This window comes from Lonchura striata, chromosome 3 (assembly GCF_050655825.1).
Source record: "Lonchura striata isolate lonStrDom1 chromosome 3, ASM5065582v1, whole genome shotgun sequence".
Classification (NCBI taxonomy): domain Eukaryota; kingdom Metazoa; phylum Chordata; class Aves; order Passeriformes; family Estrildidae; genus Lonchura; species Lonchura striata.
This window is the reverse complement of record NC_140705.1, coordinates 95252987-95268658: the sequence shown is the minus strand read 5'-3', so window position 1 is coordinate 95268658 and position 15672 is coordinate 95252987. Positions and strand designations below refer to the sequence as shown.

General features: G+C 39.4%; 1 protein-coding gene across 2 annotated transcripts in view; it reads left to right on the top strand.

Moving 5' to 3' along the window:
- ALK (ALK receptor tyrosine kinase) overlaps window positions 1-15672 on the top strand; it is a 306482-nt gene that overhangs the window by 207576 nt on the left and 83234 nt on the right. The gene's annotated exons all lie outside the window — the stretch shown is intronic.

Here is a 15672-nt window from a genome sequence, read left to right as displayed (position 1 = left end):
ATTTGCTATTATCACTTGAGAAATGGGAAGGACAATGATGATTTACAGATGACCCAATGATTTTAAGCTAGTATTACACCAGATTCAAAGATTTATGCAATCTGACTCTACTGTGTAAGTAGATGACAGTCTCACTCTACCTTTTTCTCTCCATAACAAACTCCAAAAGACTGCTAACCTGTAACAGAGGGCATGGAGATCCTTGATTTTGCAGAAGAAAGAAGGGTTGTTTTGCTCTGAGTTTTGTTTTATATCCATTAAGTTCCCTATTAGCTGTAGGGAAGTTCTGTTGGCTGAAATAGGAGGGGTGTTTGGAGTTGTTAAGACCTGACTGTGCAACTTGATTCACGTTTGTGAAGAGTTGCAGTGGTCTTTGTGAAGAACTGAGAGACAGTGGGGAAGCTCAGAAAGTCAGAACAGAAGAGGGATTTATTGAGCAGAAAGGAAATGAGTCAGACTGAGTCAGCAAAAGAAGAGAATCATAGAATCCCAGAATGGTTTGGGTTGAAAGGCACCTTAAAGATCTAATTCCAACCCCCCTGCCATGGAGAGGGACACTTCCCACTATGCCAGGTTACTCAGAGCCCCATCCAACCTGGCCTTGAGCACTTCCAGGGATGAGTAAACTGCTACTTCTCTGGACAACCTGTGCCAGTGCCTCACCACAGTGAAGAATTTCTTCCTACTGTCGGAATGTCTCAGTTTGAAGCCATTTCCTCTTGTCCTATCACTACATGCTCCTGTGAAAGGTGTCTGTCCACCTTTCTTGTAGGATCCCTTCAGAAAGAGGGAGAGATGAGGAAGGGAGCGATGGTGACAAACTGCTAAAGCTGAAAACAAACTACACGATATCAGGCAGGAATAATTGGTCTAGATGGTGGAAAGTATGAAAAAGTTTGACCCGTTAGAAAGTGATTGGAAGAAACATTTACAATCTAATTAATTAACTGGAGCAATCAAGCTTAATCAGATAGTCACTCAATCAACCAGACTGAACTAACTAATTGGATAATCTGTTGAACCGGCAAAGAAACCAAGTGAGGGAAATGCAGTGGATTGTCAAACTTTAATGAAATGCATGAGAATTAATCCATTAACATTTAAAATTATCAAAAGCAAAGATAAATATGTAGACTATTCCGATAGAAACTAGTCCCTTTTTGTGGCACATGTCACCGGAGCCATAGAGGCATTAATGAGCAAAATAGATTTTGGAAGATGAAGAACAAGAATGAGGAGAACATGGCACAATAAGGAAAGAAGATATTCTGTGTTTGCATGAAAATGAAATAATGCCAATAGCAAGAATCTTTTTTTTTTTTTTAAGCCTGCTTAATTGTCACACATACAAATGGTGGCTTCTGAGGTGGTCACCGCTTCTCCGTAGTAGTGCAGTACATACAAGATTGAAAAAAAGGTGTGATTCTTCTTTCTTTGCAGGACAGAGTGCTTTAGGGTTTGGCTCAGGGCACTTCTGTACATCAGGGTTTATCCTCTGAAATGTTCAAGTCCAGCTTGGTTTCTGTGTCTGAGAGGTCTCACTGTAAATCTGCCCCAGTCATGCTATAAGACCCTGTCCAGCTCTTCCCTTTTTTTGTCCAAAGCCATCCCCTTCGTGCCTCAGGAGCCCTGCTTGCTTTGTCCTGCTGTTCTGTTTCTGCCATGTCTACTGCAGTCAGCTTTTGGAGCAAACCAATTGCTAAAATGGAAATTTTTTTTACAATCCTGCACTGTACCCAGCGTGGGAGAGGTGTGGCACCATGGTGCCAGCACTGATGGATACAGTGACAGTCTGCAGTAGAACAGCTGAAACCAAAAAGCCTCAACCTCATAATTCCAAATCGAATCCATAACCCACAAATAGAAATGACAACTGAATAAAACTACTGCATTGGGGTTTTTGTCCTGTGAAAAGTTTAAAGATCTGAAAAGAGGGACTAAGTTTTCTCAAAAGCAGTGTGTGCCCTTTTAACAAATGAAAGTCCTTTATGCTGTATTTGGAAATTCACAACCAGTGGCTGCCCATCAGAGTGTCAGGCAGTATCATTAAGCCTATATGTTGCAATTCTTTTACTCTGAAGTTGTGAAAAATGTGGGGAGAGAGAAGAATGCTTAAAAGCTGACAAGTGACTTTGGAGCACAAATTAATGGGAACAACACCCCTTAGTCCCCTAGGAGTTCTCAAAAATGCCATCATTACTGCCTGGCACTGAGGCATGCCTTCCATCATGAGGATGAGAAGGGAGGCAGCTTTACCAAGTGCCTCCATAAATGAGGTGTACAGGGCTTTTATGAATTGAGCCTTTGAAAGCCCTGCTAGCAAGGCTTATTGATCCAGAAGTCACACATGAATGGCAAGATCTTAAATTGCAGTCAGTTTTTATTACATGAAAGAAATTTTAAGAACATACTTTTTCCCCTCCCTCCCTTTTTAAAATTACTGCCTGCTGAAGTTTTCTATAACTGGGAGGTTGCAAGTAATTAAATGAGTCAGTGGGATCCTAGGTCCAATTCCAAAAGTGTAATGTTCATGGAACATGATTGATGGAGTATCAGTGAATTTGTAAGCATAGGCAGAGGTTTGGAAGTGTTTTTTTCAGATCTACTAGGAAATATGAATCTAAATTAGTCAACACTGTAAGAAACATTTATCATATTCCAAAAATATCATCAGTGGTAGATGTTTCATTTGATGTGAATACAGATGAACAATGCAGTTCTTTGGATGCCTAAAAACTTTGAGAGTTGAGAAGCAATCCATCTGGTTCTGTGAGATGATGGGTTGTGCCATACTGGGATCTAAGCTGTTTTGGTGGAATTGGGTGCACCACAATCCAGAGTAAATGATTTCTTGGAGAATACAAAATATTCCTTGCACATAAACCCAAATGATGGACTGGAATTTTAAAACATCATTTAGAGCTGTAAGCAACAACTGCATAAATTCAATGTTAGGTTATCTGGTACCAAAAGAAAAAAAAGGTGGGGGGGAAAAAGAAAAAATAAAATTATGAAATTTCAATATTTCTGTAATATTATCAGTGTTGCTATTGATTTCTAAAAAGACACAAAGACACTGTTGTCTCTTTAAGCACCTCATGGAATAGCAGTATATGTAGACATGTTCATGAACATCAGTTAATGAAACCATAACAAAAAGAAAGCAATTGCTCTAAGATCAGAAATAGTAAGTGCAAAGTTTTGGCAACGGTGTTAACTCAGCCCTCCTGTGTACTCTTATTGTACACATCACTAACAAAAGAGTAGCAAAATGACTCACCTGTCTGCAAAAATTGCCAAGTGGCTTAGACAGCCAAGTAAAGGAAGTATTTCTTCCATGGGAGCTATTTCCCAAAGCAAAGGAAGTGAGTAACTATGCAGTTACTTGTGAGGAGTTTCTCCCAGTGAAATTACTAAAGCACCTTGCACATCATCCCAGTAATTGTTAGAGCCTCAACTGTTTGCATCAGCTTGAAGATATGCCCATATATATTTATCAAATACTATATTTATATATTTATCCTTTTGAAAAAGGAGGAGTCTAACAAGAGGTTTGATAGCAACATTGCTGATTTGGACTTCGGTTACTTCAGCATTGCTCATCTCTTCACAGCCAAGAGAAGAGTTAGGTTTAAGTTACAGCTGTTCTTTCACTGCAGATAGAGGAGGCTGAAGCTGACACAGGAGTTGCAATTATACATATTACTGTGCTGTTATATAATTTTTTAAAATTAACAACTGGCTAAGACAACTGAGAAATGGAAATAACCTTTTCTGTTCTGTGTGGGAAAAGATCTATTCCAAGAGATGTTTGCACTGCTCATGTTGGTACAGGGCACCTTGCCATGGTCTTCCATGTTTGTGGTGTTTATCTTCTGTTTTCTTCTAGCTTCATCTTTGGAGCACCTCTAGCTTTCTCTGTTCCCAGGTGAAATCAGGCAATTCCTCTCATTTGGACATGCCTATTCTCTTCTTTCCTTTTAGTCATAAAATATTCCTGGCAGTCTAATCTAATCACAAAACCTTTAGCACAAATTTTATTCAATTATAACTTTATATTGTAGTAAGGAGTCTTCATCTTAATTGTTGATTTGTAGAATGTGGACTAATTTGTGGCTTCATGTAGCTCCGCTGAAATTATAATAAATGTGCTTCTTCTTGCTGCTTGTGTTCCTAGCAGTACCAGGCACCAGCAGTAATGCATTACAGTTGTCTTTCTCAGAACATTTCTCCCTGGTTGATATTACTTTTTTTTTGATTTTCAAGTAAACGGTGCCTTTCTTTCCTGGACAATTAGGGTAATTGCTTAAATGAAACTAAAGTGTCATGACGAGGCAGATGACACCAAATGTTAATCAGTCATGCAAAATAACTCTTCCTACAGTGCAAGCCCATCAAAATACTGTTCTGTAAAGACTGCAGAGAAGTTTATTACAGTTTCCATTTATTCATCTTGCTGTACCATCCAAAACAGTAGTCTCAGATGAAGTGAAAACAGTTTCTGTTCCAGTTTACAGAGCCAAGCAATGGACTTGTCCCTTTCTCCCTAATTCTTTCTCTTCATGGCATATAGGCGACCTTTTTTTAGCACCTCTACATTCTGCTGATGCTGCCTGCTTCTTTCAGTGTTTGAACAAAGGCCAAAAAATATTTTCAGTGCATAGAAAAAAATAAAAAATTTCTCCTAAACTCAACTTGCAAAGCTAATTCAGTTTGCAATTCTCAGTCTAGACCTCAACTGAACTGTCAGGGAATAAAATCTGTATAATAAACCAGTCATCTAATTCACAATATCACAAGATTCAATCTCCCTGGGCAAGATTTAGTTCGGGCATTCAGGTGTTTTGTTGTATGAAGTTAGACAAGATGGTATTCATCTTTTGTGACTTCAGCTATCTGAAAGTTAGGCGTCATGTCAAAGCTTGTCTCTAGGGTCCCTCTGTAGTCAACAGAGAGAAAAAGAGGCACTTCAGAGGGCAATTCATTCCACCTTTAACATCATCACATCATAAGAGTGTCAGAAAGGGGACAATGCTTTGTTTGAAGAATTGTTGTCTGGGACTTCTAACAGCACTATCCTTTTAAAGCCAGTGGGTGCTTTAATACCTGTAATCTAGAAGGTCTGCCCACCAATTTCTCTCTTGTGAATGAATAGGGTTAGGCAAAGAATTTTAAACAAACAGATTCTCTATTGAGCATTCTCAACACTCACTGGTTACTATGCCAGATCAATCATTTTAGAGTAATTATTTTACAGGAGTTTACTCAGAGTCTGTTAGAATAAACCCTGAAAAAAATTAAATTACTGTTGAGTGCAAGATTAATGTTGCTATCCAGGCATACTTTACAAAACCAGCATTACCAAAACAAGCTTCATTTGTGCAGCTTTTACTGGGTGCTTCCAGTCAGACCTAGAAGCATCTCTGCACTGGGAAACCCATGTGGATTATAAACCAGAAATCAGCCCCTTGTTTTTCAGCCTCTCTAGATATTTTATGAATGGGTCTAGAAAAGAAGGCATATTTCTAAAAAAAAGGCAACAAACACATTTTTTTTCACAAGGAAGAAGATTCAGATACAGAAGTGGTTTGTGAACAGTGTAGTGAGTGTTGGTAGCTGCAGAGCTACAGCCCAGAGCCTTCTAATGGAGTCCTGTGGACCATATTTGATACCCCAAATCAGGCTTTTTGAAAAATCTACTCAAATTGAGTTGCAATTGGAGATTGGATCCCATGCTGCTTTCCAAAGAGTGGTAATAGAAGATCCACATTAATTTTTCACTTACTTCCTTACCAGAAGGTGCAATTCCTTCTATTGCATTATCTTGTTTATTTTTATTACCCTTGTGAATGACTCTGTCACTTCTGTTTAAGCAGAAGCAGTAACTCAATCCCTTAATACAGCCTTAAACAACATTGCTTCTAAATGAGGTTAAGATCTGTATTATATGCAGCATTTGCCTTGAACCTTAATTCCGCCTGCTTCTGAAAGGATATCTTGTTACATTCAGCAGAAAGTAATTTCAGATCCAGTTCCTGGTGATCATTGAGTTCTAGACTAAATTTCAACTGACAGGACTTCTTAGGCATGATGCACTGTTAAGATGCATGTCAGGGAATTTCTGTTCCATTATATTAACATAATCAATGGTTCTTCTTTACCAGAAAAATTTAAACCAAAGTTTTTTACTGAAGAGAAAATTGTACCAGCTGTGATGTTCTTTGCAGCTTTTTGTTACATGACCATTCTGTTTTAATAATATAAAATACTATTAAAAAAAAAAAAAAAGCTTTAATAATTTCCTGTACATAACCCAATCCCTTTCTTTCCATCTTTGATTTAAAGAGAGGTCCCTTTTGTGCAGTTCTAAATTGAGACACAATTTCCTCAGAGACTGACCATACTTACAGTTTCTTTTTTCCCATTCCACTTGGTTTAGAAGCAGAATTGATCTGAATATCTCAGATAAAGACCAAGCTGTATTTGAGTTTTCTCAAGTTTACCCAAAGTAAGGGGAGTTAGCAACCTGATGTTCCACAGTATGCTCTCTTTGAAAAAAGGAAAGGGAAATACTTCCTCTTCCACAAAGTGCTTAGCATGGGCTAGTAAGAACATTATAATGTATCAGAATTATCTCACGTAATAGAATGATGGTTTTTAAAAGGGACTAGAGAACAGTCTTTTAGCGGGTCACATCAGTCTGGGAGATGCTTCAACACAGCCCAGAGAGCAGCTGTCACTTGGAAATGAGAGAGGGTCACATAAAATCCTTGAGTAGGTAAGAATTGTTGTACTGGTGTCACCTGTCTGACTTTGCCTGAAATAAATTAGGGAGTAGTTGTACATGCTGCTTGATCAGCAGATCAGGAGGGAAAGCAGTGGTGAACAGATGGAGGCAATAACCTCTCCTGCCAATGCAGCTGGGGAAGGATGCCTACCTGCAACCAGAGGGACTCGCCTGTTCCACAGCTACAAATAACTCCAGGATCTCACCACAGCCTGCTTGAACTCATTAGTGCTGACAGCTGTGAGCTGAAGCGGTGTTGCTAAGGCTGGAGCCTTGCACTGCCAGGAATCTGTGGAGAGGGATACCCTCACCTTGTGAATTTGTGATAGTGTAGTTGAAAGTAGTTGGGGTCTGTTGAGTCACAGTGAGCAACATCCAGAGAAAACCATAACAGACAGACTCTGCCTTGTTGCAATTGTTGGGCCAAATACTCAGATCTCAGGGCCCTTCTGGGGCATTTCTTGCTGCAATTTCTTCAAGAAGGAGCTCTGTATTTTACCAAGTACCTGTAAGACTCAGAGATGGGTGTTCATTCAAGCACCATTTTTGAGAAACACATTGTGTTTGAAAAGCATCTCTCTACCTTCAGATGTGTGTGTCGACTTAAAAAATGTTTGGGTCCAGCCTTGGTGCTGTTTTCCACTACAATGAAAAGCAATTTCCACTTGGATTTTGGAAATCTGAGCAATTCTAATAGTATCAAGTAACTTTGATCAGAAATTGAAAGTATCTTTTCATCATCTCATGCTAAAACTGTAACAGATATTCAGTGCTTCATCTACAGGAAATTTAATAACTTAGCCAGCATCAAAAATTGTTTGACACCAAATATGCATTGCTGAGTGAAGGTAGTGATTTATAACATTGCATGAGAGATGTTAGTATCTAATTTACTGCATTAATCAGTGAATGCCAGATCAGTTTGCAGATTGCATGTAGATCAGTTTAATCTGTCATCTTAATTGCCAGTGAATTTTTTAATGTTCGGTTTACTTTAACTGTTTTCCATGCTGCTTCTGACTGAGATGGAAATAGCAGTAGAATAACTCCACGGTGCCCACGTGAGACCGTGCAGGCCTCGTGGTTTTGTGCTGCTTTCCACATCCAAGGTTGGCTCAGCTGGATCTGAGTTTGGCTAACACTCCTGAGGTGTGACATGGGCCAGAGAGAGAGAGCGTTGTCAGCCCTGTCAGTGCTACTGTGATAAAAACTTGTGTCTTTGGTGCTCTGAGTGAGGAGATTTCAGGGGACAGGACCAGCTGCAATGACCCAGAGCTCTCCCAGGCAGATCCTGCATTAGTTTGTGGCAGTGGCCCCAGTGATTCTGTCACCCTGTGCTTGTGATTAGCATTCGGTGACACACTCGATGTTGCCTTCCACTCGAGAGTGGTGTTACAAAGGGTGAGCAGCATGTTTAGGTATTATTTTTTATAATATATATGTATTATAATATATATAATTTTATAATATACATGTATAAATATATTTTATAATATAATTTTATAATATATATTCTATTATTTTTATTATAGAGCTTGTTTTTATTCCATCTTGTTAAAAAAGCAACCTGGTGTGACAAAGCTATTCAAGGTGCAAATTTAATATGTGTTTTGGCAAAACAAAACAAAAAATTAATGGAGGAAAACAAGTTTTTTCCTTCTCCCTGGACTCTAGGAGGATTTTTTTTTTGTTAGAAAATATATTAAACGGCATAAAGAGAGCATGAAATATATGAACTGAAAAAAATTTTGAACAATAGCAAGTTTCCTGAAGCTAACCAATGTTTTATTTCAGGTCAAATATAATCTTTTGAAGTACTGCTGAGCAAACATTTTCCTCTATAGGAGACATTTTCATTTTAGATAGCTCTTGAAAATGAGATTTTTTTTTCTGTGAAAAAAATTATGCTATTCTAAAAAGTAGCAAAGCCATATATTCCCCACAAAATGTTTTTTTAGGGTTTTTTTTTTTCTGTCACAGCCAAAAGAGACTTATCCAAGGTCTTTGTCAAGCAAAGAGCCTGTTCCAAGGTCACAACAGAAGAACCATTTTGGAAATCCTGACCATCAGATTCCTGATTTGATAGGCAGCATTTCTGGAGGTCATTTGCTAGCAGTGCAAGGCCCCTGCACACACAGAGGGAGTCTGGTTCAAAGGACCCCAAGAAAGGATGCTGGACTGCTGTGTTTGGGCTGTTTTGTGCTCAGTTCTTGATTATTTAATTTTTTCTTCATTTCACTGAGTACTGGTGAAAGGCTACCAGGATTTTATTTCCAAGAACACCCTGGATGACCGATAACTTGGATTTGGCACCCTGTCTTTGCCAGGTCTCAGTTCCCTGAGCTGCCCCACCGCTCTGCTGAGCAGAGAATGCAGCAGCTGCTGTGAGCCCAGAGGCCTCTGAGCTTTCTGACCCTGTCACCACCCGTGGGACCTTGGATCATTGATTTTACCCACATTAGATGCTAGGGCAAGGCACTTCTATCATCTTTGCGATACCTCATTGACAGACTGTTTAAAATTATATTGCTTACTGAAAAGCAGCAGTAAATGACCTGTGGGACTGGAAGGAAGGGCATGGTCCACGCGGAGTTGAGAGCCTTTGCTGTAAGTGCAGCTGCACAAGAGATCCTGGAAAAGGAGGCAAAGCATTTTTCCTGGGGTAAGGAGTAGGGCAGTCAATTTTGTTGCTGGCATTTCAGTAAACTCTCTGTATGAAGATTCCCTGTGTCCTACGGGTTTCCTTCCTGGCTTTGAGATACTGCAGTGATGTAAGCTAGTGGCATTCTTTATGGTGGTGAACTGCATCCACATCCCATTAAGTTAAAGCCCTGGGAGAGCTGGAAGTCAGGTATTTTTACTATTCTCTTTGTAAAAAATATATAGTGGACATATAAAACCTTTGCACCCTGTATAATTTTACTGTAGCATGGAGAGTACCATGGGCAGCTTAAGGTGAATGGAACTACAAATACAGTGATCAGTGGGGCAGAGTAAGAAACAGGAGTGTCTGTCCTCTAAGATGGCTGTCCTTGTCCAGATAACCACTGCCAGAAAGAATTCCTAATGAAATATCTACAAAAATTAATATCAATGATTACTTGAGCTTCTAAATTGATACTTCTAGATCAAATGTAGGCACATGCAAAGTAGCTTCAAGGTCTCCCCTACTCTATTTTATGGTCAAAAGAAAGTTTGGTGGTTCTTTTTCGATTATTCAGTGCATTTGTGCACTTTGTACTGTCAAGTGAGTCCTGTCCAGTACAGCTTGTTTACCATAACCCTATCCTAAACTGTTGGTGTTTTTTGCCAATACCTTCTTTGAAACTGCACTATGATCCAGTAGATGTTTGGTGGAGTGAGCACTTAATTTCATTGCTTCTTATAGCTTGTAAATTGGTTTATATTTATCTTTTCTTAATTCCTGGTCCACCTAATTATTTTTTGCTTGCCAGTCATTTGGAATACTGTGCATGTATGGCTGGGTATTTGAGGGTACCCCTGCCTGCCACAAGACCAGACTAACCCCATTTACTTTGCTGTGGGGCTACCATTTCATATTCTCTTTTTATCATTTGTTTTTTACCAAAATGTTTGCTAGGACTTGATGAAGAGCTGTGTTTATTCCCAATTCTTTATTTTGTATAATGAATCATTGTGCAGTTATAAAGGATTTGCCTGCCAGGAGAGGTACATTTGCATTTTATAAATAGATTTATCTAAAGTCAACAAGGTGATATACTTTGCCGAAACCTACCCAGTTGGGAGGAGCATTTTACATAATAACAGCAGTAGCAAGTTTGTGAGAATTTAATACTACCGCTGACAGTAATTAAGTGATTAATTAATGGCCAACTGAATAAGTTAGCAAAATGGGGGGAAAATGAGTTGGAAAAATCTTGCACTAAACAGAAAGCTTATTGACAAAGAGGATATAAAGAGTTATTTTGGGTAGATGTACACTTTATGTAGCAAATTTAAAGATGAGAACTGCTAAGAAAATGACTCTTCTAAGTAATTGTACAAAATCTCCTGAGAGTTGATTGCACAATTTATTCACTGAAGGGTAAAGGTCTTAGAGAAAACCTAGAGTCAGAGAGCGAGGGAGAAGGCACGGTCTGTCTCCTTGATCTGTCTTTAGCATAGCAACTCATAGCAACAGTTTGTTAAAATTCCTATCACTGTAGTTAAAATAAGTTCAAGAGCCATTTTAATGTTGTATAACTACTCCACTCTCAGCCTAACTGCTTTATACAGCTGGCAGCCCACAGGCACCTCAACCTCAGGGCATGGTTATTCTCTGTGCTGATATTGGTCAACTCTTGCAATCTTCTCTGCATCTCCTTATACTTTTGGAAAGTGATCTCACATGGAAAACATTAATCAAAGAGTCTGTCAGCATGCCACAAGAGAGTAGAGAGTCTGCCTGAAACCAGGGTGGTAATGTTGGAATTGTTACATTATCACTTTTTCCATTTTCCCCTGATATCTTCAGTCTTACACAGAGCTAGTCACTTTGTTATTCACTGACATCTCTTTTTTTTTCAAAGTGTTCCAAATTTTCATAAGTTTCATGCACGCTCAAACATCATTAGAGGTCCTTGGGCAGAGATGTGGACTCCAGGGTGGAGTCTTCTCCAGGCTTTTTTTGATGTTGTTGGCCAGTGACCTTCAGCAGCTTTGCTCCTGGGATAATGTCATTCAAGCGTAGCAAGGGCTTGAAGCACAGCCTGGAACACAAGCTCACAGAGCTGTGCTGGCCCTCTGTCCCTCTGGACTGCCTTCAGAGCACTGTGATGTTGGCAGCTCTTGGTGCATCCAGCTGGAAGAGTTACCCGTGACTCACTGCACCCATGACTTCTGTTCAGCACCATGTGGAGATGGGGTGATGCAGAAAGTTTCCTTTTCCTTCCCCAGAACTAAAAGCTGAAAGCATCCATGCACATGAAGTCCCTCCCCATGGCAAACCTGTTGTGTGCAGCCACTGCTCCCCCTCACAGCAAGTGTTCAGGTGCAATTTCATTTTGCTCATTATTTGTGGGTTTGCGGTATCGGTGCTCACTTCTCAAACAGAGTAGAAATCAGCTGCTTGATGATAACGTGTTGCCCTCACACAGCTGCAGAAGTTGGCACAGTGGAAGGGGGCACAACAGGAAGCTTACTTCCCCAAGCAAGCTTCTGCTTCTACCTGGAGCAACAATTGCTCTTCCACTGTGGGGCCACTGCTTTGCACAGGAAGGGACTGGCTGTGGTGGGAGGATGAGTCCCACTCTGCTGAGAGGGACCACATGTGCATGCTCAGGGCTGTGCTGATTTGTGATATTTCACCCGCCACCTCCAGGAACCCATCTGTAGTAAGGCAAAAAACCTTAATTAATACTGCTGACAGCTAAAGCAGAGAGACTGCTTAAAACAGTTACAGAAAGAGAATTGCATTTTAGGAATGAAACATCTCATTCCTATCTAAAATGCTGTTTGAATACAGTTAAGTCTTGTACCTTTGTTTGTGTTTTTCATGACCATACATATGAATATACCTCTGTTGTTAACTAGATTGGCAATGCTAAAAGAGAGCTTGCTGAGTTGCTGCTATTGCAGGGTTGATGGAGAGGTTATATCTCACCTGTGGAATCAGCTCTTGATGAGCTATGAAAATATTCTCCAGTCTCTTCTTTTTCCTTGAATCTGGGCATCTTCAGTCCAGCTGGTACAGGAAGCAGCAGGAGTCAGAGAGATCATCTGGTCTGGGCAATTTACAGGCTCATTTACATGATTGAAATTGGTTGACAAGTAACTCAGTTTCCTCATCTTTAAAATGTTATTGAGGTTTGTGGTTCTTCTTACTGTTCTGTTTGTAGAACCAAGAATTGAAAAAAATCTGCAGTGTATAGTATCAGTGTTGGTTGTGCTTGGAACTGCAGAACTGGAAGAGGCAAAGGTAACACTTACTTTAATAATTGAAAATGGATTTGAACTAAGCCTCCTAAGAAGCAAAAGGTGAAAAATTACATGTATTTCCTGTCTAATCAGCTCTTACAGTTTCCCCGAGAGGCACACATGAGGTTTGGAAGTGCAATTTTCATGTCTTTTCTCCAGCAGCCTTGTTTTAGTCCACATTCTGTTCCGTGTCTGATGCTGAGGTAGGACCTGTGCTAAATCTGCTCCTGTTGTCTGTAAATAAGCTTACAGATCTTAACCACCTCATGAATTTGTCAGTGCCCGCCGCATGTGTCATCTTTCAGTGAGCCAGCAATCAGTCTGCTGGTGTTTTCCATGGAAAGATTGCTCCCTGGTAAGAGCTGTTCTCCAAGCCTATTCAAACCTAGAAAAGTCTGATGGGAATAATAGAGCTAATAATATAAGTTGGGACTTTTTATTTTCCCTCTACAGGATATTAATTTTGAAAAATTCACAGGAGGTCACAGAAAAGGGTTTTTTAGCTTTGTTTTAGTGGGGATATTTTTGAGGTTTTTTCTTTTAACCAGCTGCTTACTGTTACAAATATATAGCACTCACTTGTTTTAGGAGAATCATGAAACCTAGGGGAGAGGTTTTTTTGTTGGTGTTTTTTTAATCTCACAAAGATGCAGTGGCACCTAGAAAGATGCAATTGTATCTGAGAGAAAAGGAAAACAAACAGCAAATGCAGCCTGATATTGAAACAAGGGCAATGAAAAGCCAGCAAAATAAATGAGATTTGGGATTTTAATAAAATTACTCTATCCCACTGGATTATTCAAAGTCAGAATGTTCATATTTATGGATGAAAGCCTTAAAGATCTACTGTGTTAGATGAAATTTTAAAAAGGTCCAATGTCTATGTATGCACAGTATTTCATACAATAAGTATTCTCCATCTCTTTTGGCCTTTTTCAATTTAGTAGATGCCACAGAATATGTAGGTATCACTGTAAGATGGAAAATCACACTTTCATTATAAAGTTCACTGCTGCTGTTCACTGTTACTGTTAATTTTTGGATGTGCAGTTGGAGCTGCTTATTGACTGGTAACAAATCACCAGAAAAATATGTATGTTACCATGAACCCTACCAAAAAAAAAAAAAAAAAAGAAGCAACTATATTTTGTGCAGAATTAAGTTCTAGGGGAAAACATTATCATGTCATGTACTGCACTCAATGATTTTTTTTGTCATCTCAGGAACTATAAAGACTCTCAGCCAACTTTCCTAATTGAAAATTGAGAAAGTGTGAAATCCATCCAGCTTTCTCATTCCACATTCTTATTTCATTATAGTTTTTTAAGGAAGCTATTTTTTCTCTTTAAATTCAGGGAATATACATCACACCAACACTATTGTTGGGAAGTCATTCAGTCAAAAGGTAGGAAAAGCAACTAGACTTGGTCAAAGACACTTCTGAGAGAACACAGAAGGTCTGGATAGTCTGAATGCTGCACAACTCTGGAGAGAGCTCTTGCTACTGAAAATGTGGCAGTGAGCAAGTGCCAACTCCTCAGGTGTGCTGAGAGGTCTCTTCTGTGTAAGCAATCCTGCTGGCATTAGGCAATGCTGAAGGAGCAGATGTTTAAAATTTCTGTACTAAACACAGCATCCCTACTTTGAAGCAGCGGAGATGGAAAGCACATTAGAACTGAGCTGGGCAAATTATCGGCATGAGTGTGTTCCAAACCAGTAAGTTCCCTCTTGAGTTTCCTGCCCAACATTTTATTTTTGTCTTAATCCAAGTGTTTTAAAGTTTATGGGGTTTATGACAGCATTACTCATGTGTTGAAACCCCTAAAGTCAGTTTTCTAATCAAGAATTGATTTGAATTTTTTTGTTCTGTGAGAATTTTGGGCATTTTTATTTTCTGGTTGGATACATTTTGAAATGTTGACATTGTCTTTGAGATGAAAACTCTATCTCTACGTGGCTCTAATGAGCAAGTTTTCTCTTCTTGTAGTAGCTCACTGTGGGAATGCTGCACCCTTAGTCTGCAGGGCAGGGAGTGCTCTCTCAATGGGAAGTTATTTCCTGCCCTCTGTCCTGCCTTCTTCAAAGGTGTGTTCATTTTCTACTGTAAACTATTCAAGCTGCACTGTGAAGACAGAGTAAATAATTTCCTTACAGGTTTTTTCATGCCTGTTATCATAGCATCTCAGTTCCTTACAAACATTAATGAAATGAACATCACAGAGCTCTTGTGATGAGTTTATTCCCATTTATGTTTAGGAAGTGAAGTAAGAAGATTAAAGGCACTTTATGTAACTGGAAAAAATGGGTGAGTTTTCAGGCATTTACAATCACGGGCTGTTTTTTCTACCTGTAGCAGGTAGTCTAATAAAAAAGAGAACACTTCCTCCTACAAATGCATCCTTAGGCAATGAGAGTAACAATGCTGTTACAAATATTAAAGAAGGAATTATGAAGTTTTGACCAACTTTGATTGCCTGGTGTGAGAAACATGGAATCCAGTCTTTTTTTCAAAGCATTTTTGAGGACAATATGTTTTCCAAGCATTTCTCTCAGTGGTCTCGTTTGCAGCTGCAGCTACTCAGGTTCCTTGCTGGTCTGGATACAGGCATCCTGGGGTAGGTGTCTGGAAAATGAGAGCAGTGTAGCTTGCTGTGAAAGTTGTGATATATGTGATCTGCCCTGTATCATATGGAGTTCAATGGTCATTTGCCAAGGATGGCTTCACTCCCCTCAAACATGAACTTACCTTTCACTTCTCTCGCTTTCTTTCCTCCTTTATTTCATAGCTTCCAACTTCTCTAATGGTGAAAGCATGAGTATTAGTGACTTGTATCAGTAGCAAATTTACTTTGTCCTTTAATATGGCTATCTTCAGCACAAAGTGAGCCAGCAGCCTTTGAATGTCTGTGCTGCTGGAGGAGTGGAGATAAAGAGTGAGGAAATATGTA